Here is a 6,000-nt window from a genome sequence, read left to right on the forward strand (position 1 = left end):
CGTCTTCTTCTTCTGATGGGCAGAAATTATTGATTTGTAAGAGGAAAGCTGATGTAAATTTCTGATACCACTAATTGCAACGCTCCATTGAATAAAAATATTTATTGTGATAAAAAGTGTCATATTTTATTATGAGCTTTTCGATTTTATCAACAGATGTATTATTGGAAACTAGCAAGTCCATCGTTACATTCTCGACAATATAATCACACTGCATTGTGTCGATTGAGCCTTATTTTGTACATCGTAGGCTATTCTAAACTGCGGAGATCCATAATCTCCAAATGTCTCGAATCCTGGCGGTCACCCCTCAAAAACTGAATTTAGAGCAATCGAATGATTTAGAATGATGGTAGATGGAATTTCACGAACAATTCAAATACAAAAATCAAGATCTTGATGTTTGCGATTTTTCATCTCGGTGCAGAACGACTTTATTCAAAAAATGTAAACAACATGAAAGTGTTAAAATTAGCCAAAGAATATTTTTAATTTACCTCATTTCATTTTTTAGTCCGACATCATGCGAGTAAATATTTCCTTCTCAAAATCATTAATTTAAAAAAATTAATTTTTCATCATCAGTCAAATTTATATTTACCCTAAGCGATAACGATCGATTCTTCAAATCGTGACCACAGTCTTTCCAAATTTTGAAAAATATTTCCAGTTTCAAGTTGGCACCTAACACACACGTGCGGCAAGTAAAAGAATCTACGACGCGTCACAGTTCCTGCATACACTTTTGCTCGGATGCTCGAATGCTTTGAATTTTCTCTCCCTTCGCACATATGCAAAGGACGCGCGATGCAACACACGACTCTCTCTCTCTCTCTGTCTCGCTCGAATTATATATCTGCGCATAAGAGGCTTCGCGCAATCTTCGCCTTGCGCGCACGCGAGTATTAAGATTCACGAGCGTACGTACAGTGGTACGTACAGGTCGTACACACATACCTATACTAGAGAGGGAGATCGCGTTGCTTTTAAAAGGAGCACAGTACAGCAAAATATGTACACACACACGCATACCCGAGTTAGTTTAGGGCGCTCTGCAGGGCTGCAGAAATAGCGGCGCACGCTCCGCTAAACACGCATGTACAACGCGCGGATGCGCATACGTAATTTGCTTTGATTTTTCGAGTTCAGACCTTCGGAAATTGGTTCGCACGTAAGGGACTTGACATACATTTATCTCGGTTGATGTAATATTGATTTTCTTTTTACAAGTATTTCTCCGATGTATAAAAATGTGTAAAGAATCTCAGTCATCGTGTGCACGCGAATAGTATGACTTTTCGAACTCGTGTATTTTCCTTTCGGTAAGCCATAATTTACACGCGGATGCTCGTTAAAGTTGGTTGCGGAGCTCACAAACCACAATTACAAGAACGGATCTCGCGCGCCGCGTATAATATTTCTCTCCGATGTCAACCACACACGCACACAGTATACACGGCTATACATGTACGTAACACACATAACATTTTCGTCGTTGCAGATTTTCGGGCATTTATAAAAGTGCCGCCGTTACAACACACGAGCCAATACATATTAAAGCCAATACACAATATTGAATGCTGTATATACACGTCTGTGCGCGCAGCAGCAGCAGCAGAGTGCTCGTTTGCTCTGTTGGCTCTACGAACAAAGCTATTCAATTTGTTTGTGCATATGCACACACCACTGCCGCCCGTATGTGTGCAAATATAGATAGCTCCGAGAGCACTGTGCGCTCCGCGCGCGCCCAGATGTATATATGTGTATATATATACACGAGGCAGCAGCAGAAGCGTGCGAATCTCTGTGTGAATGTATTATACATGCCGTAATATATAGGTATAGATAGATGGATATAGATATATATGGGGGGATGATTTGTACACGCGCGTACGTGTAAATACGCGCGAGCGAGAGGTAACTTCGGATGCTACATTGGATTTTCCGAGCGTATGGGTATAACACTAACGCGCCCCACGACTGATATCCCCGTGCGGCCTATATATGGAAATAATTTAAAACTCAATTTGCGAGGATAGGTAGGCGAGACCATATAAGCCCCGGCGTCCGTCGACACCACCACCACCACCCCAAAGCTCTCGTTTTAAATTTTACGAACATCAGGAATCGCAAGTCGAGCGTTCGGGAGGGTTTCCCAGGTGCCATGCAAATTTTTGGAATTTTATTAACAGCCCGAGCCATGTGTGTGTGTGTATGTGTAAGCGCCGAGCCTATATTGGAGACGACATATGTAATTCTCCACGTAAATGCTCGCTTGGACGTCATGAATTTATATCTGTGCCGTTTAATGCCGTGACTGATTGGATTACATGGGTGCACGAGAAGCTGCGGATGTGTTGAAAAGTATGGATGAGCAGTGCAGCTGGATAAGTTGGAAATTTTTGCCGGGAGATTCGAGTTTTTAAAACAAACTAATGCTATTTACACGGCTGCGTAATATACACCGATAGTAACATTGGCTATTTTGTTTACACGTTGAAACATGATTGTAGAAACGGCAAGTACTTGTTTATATCGCGATACAAGTCGATTTTGTTGACACGAGTAAGGATATATAAGGGAGTTGACTGCATTAATGTAATTGACACGAGGATGAGATAGAACAAATAATGATGACCAAAAAATTATCATTAAAAATGTTAATTTAATTAAAATTTCGTAACGTTGAGACCAGTTTTGAATCACGATAAATTAGACAATACTACTTTGCAACTAAATCTGCAAGTGGTAACGTCATAATAATTGTATAAGTCAAAGGAAGGTTATAGAAAAATTACATTGATGGTTTAATTATCTTTATATAATAATCTTATAAGTCGGTACATAGTCTATAGTAGTAAATGAGTTATGCTACATGCTTCGTTTTGAAAATAAATACTTCATCGTTAAGTACAAACTAGCCATGAAACGTTCGGCGTTTCTACTAGAGAACAAATGAATTTTTTATCATAGCAGTAAGTTATGAAGATGTAGTAAAATTTACTAACAAAACTATCGATTATTGGTACTAAAAAAATATCTAAAAATTTGTTGTGACAAAGTCAAACATCAAAGAATAGGAGTCGCGTTACAATAGTGAACATCGAGTGAAAAAAAATTCAAGTTTTTCGTCGCACCGGCACTCGTATAATAGCAGACGGAGAAATTCTTGGCTTTTTGTGCGCCATTTTCCTCTCTGACAGAACTCATCGAACTCACCATCCGTTATTTCTTACATAGGCGCGCTCACTATCTTATCGTCGTCGTCGTCGTCGTCGTCGCGCGACTTCATGAGAGCTGCACTCGCGGCAAAAAGTGGCTGTTTGAGAAAGAGAGAGAGAAAAACCTATAGGAGAAATGAACCCCGGAGCTCTCTTTTCCAGCGTTACGTACGTCGTACGATAAAAGGGAGTACCGCCGCCGCCGCCACTGCGTTGAAATCGTCAAGGAAGAAAGCTGAAAGAAACACATACACGTGTTTGTGAATTGTCCTTTGATTTTCTCTCTTTTTTATTCCATTCGATTGTGCGCGTGTGTGTACTATTTTCTAGTTCGGAGGAAGTAGAAATAGAGATATAGAAAGCGAAGCAGAGAGATAGAAAGGGATTTAAGCGATAGCGCCGCGCGACGCGTTTTCGTATATCCTACTTTTTACATCTATATTCACATCGATGTTCGAGCTTAAAAGCGTTGCTCTGCAGCTGCTCGATGTTTTGCCTTTTTCTCTCTCTCGATTTTTTCTTATTCTATGTATGCAGATGCTGCTGCTGCTGCTGCTGTGCGACGTCTCTGCCTTGTTTTTCGATAGTTCCGCTTTTACTCTCTCTCTCGCACTTTATATACTTAACTCAAAGTACATAAATATGTTGTAATGTACATAAGCTCGATGTATAAAGTACAGCAGTTGATTATCGAGAAAAAGATATTAAATCGAATTTTAATATGCTATTGTGCAGAGTCGAATTTAGCTGCGAGCTATATACGTGTTATTGCCAGGATATATTGCCTATACAGCTTACACACATACATACACACGTGCATCGAGTGTATCGCGAGTAGTCGATTTGCCCTCGCCCGACCCGTACCTATAACGACGTGCTTGGGTATACCCGCGCTCTTACTTTTGCCTCACGCGTGCTTATGTGTTTCCAAGCTCTCGGTGCGATTCGCGCGAAACTGGGATACAAATGTCTTGAGATTTGCGTTAAGCAATTTTTTTACATTATCGTCTTCGGCATTTTATTTCCACGATGTATCTATTCCGGTTTCTTTTTTTTATTTTAACAACGATTTCATTCGATCGTTGACGAGAGTATTTACAGCATTTACTTTTCACATTTTTTTTTTTTTTTTGGAAAATGTGAAAAATCAATGGTAAATTATTCAGAATTTGCTACAAACAGCGCATTTTATTTTAACATTATTCAAGCTGAAAATTTATATCTATACATGAAAAACTTTTCGCACCGAGGGGAATCGATAAATCTGCATACGTCAATATAAAATGATGAGAGACATATTCTGTTTGTATTCGGAAAGAAAAAAAAACATTGAGTATATACAATAGCGCAATACTGTGTCATTCAGGTGCATGAAAAGTTATTTATTCGCATCATTTTCTAGTGTATACATGTGCCATTAAAAAGTTGTTGTATGTTGTAAACCATAACTTTTTACTATTCGTCTTCTACACACTTGCAATTTATCATAAAAGTATCAAATTTTATGTGGATCATATGTGAAAAAATATAAAGTTGTAAGGGTAAAAAATCAATTTTTTTTATTTTATATTATTTTTGAAGTAGAGCGGCAGCTTCGATCTTCGGCTTTCCAAACGTTACGGGCTAGATATTTGAGGAAAAGTTGGGAAACCGTTTCTACAACTGCGCAAGAAAGAAAGTAATTAAGTATGGCAACGTTGCTAAAAAATTACTAAAAAAAAATTTTGGAAAATTTTTTATGTGCCAGAGAGACATTATCACAATTATTACTTATTACTATAACTTATGTAGGATTGCTTCCAAAAACACATTGTTTTTAGTAAGCTAACCTATAATTTATATAAAAAGATTTTTATTTTCTGTAAACGAATTGAGAGAATTCATCGTTTATTATCAGACTTCATTTGATGTATTAACACTAATGCAAATACTATTGTAAAGTAATGCAATTAATCTAACGACCATAATGCACACCAGATTAATGCAAGTCTAAATTTACTTCGAAAATGGCTTAATGAAGAACACTGTTACGTAATTGGGTTATTTCGTGATAAGGGACGTTTTTCAAAGTTATTTATAATCTTTCCATTTTTGTTAAATTGAACTCTCAGAATCTATATAAAAGCATGATACTTTTTTAATGAAATTCTCCAAAAAAGATTAAAATTGCACTTTTTTTGTGAAATTTAAATAATCAAGTTTAGTAGTCTGTCAACGTGTAGTAACATTATTTATATGTAATAATTTCTTACAAAAAACTTTTTTGAATTAGCGAGAAAAAGATGTTACGTCGTACACTACATGCTGAGCTCGCGTCGACTCGATGAAGGCCTAAAAACCAATTTTTCATTAAATTAAAAACTCCCTACGACACGCATGAACACGGGAAACATCCCATGGATTTATACGTGTTGCATGACGTAGAGTTTATGTGTCTGTGTGTGTGTGTGTGTGTGTGTGTGTGTGTGTGTGTGTGTGTGTGTGTGTGTGTGTGTGCCGCGCCACACGGCGTACTCCACCCACATCCAGCCATCTCAACACACATGCCCTTCATTCAAACTAATTTACATTTCGCACGTTATGTATGTGAACTCTCGGAGCTGCAGTAGTGCCCCGTACATATACCATGGTATAACTACAAACATCTCGCTTCTGATACCGGTGTGTACGTACGTATATACACAGGATCATTTATCATGGTTGAATGAAATTTCAGCCGCACGACGTCCGGGCGGAAAAAGGACGTTTATGCTAAGAATTCCAGAAAAAGTCCACCACT

Source organism: Trichogramma pretiosum, unplaced genomic scaffold, assembly GCF_000599845.2.
Source record: "Trichogramma pretiosum strain Unisexual culture from Peru unplaced genomic scaffold, Tpre_2.0 scaffold91, whole genome shotgun sequence".
Classification (NCBI taxonomy): domain Eukaryota; kingdom Metazoa; phylum Arthropoda; class Insecta; order Hymenoptera; family Trichogrammatidae; genus Trichogramma; species Trichogramma pretiosum.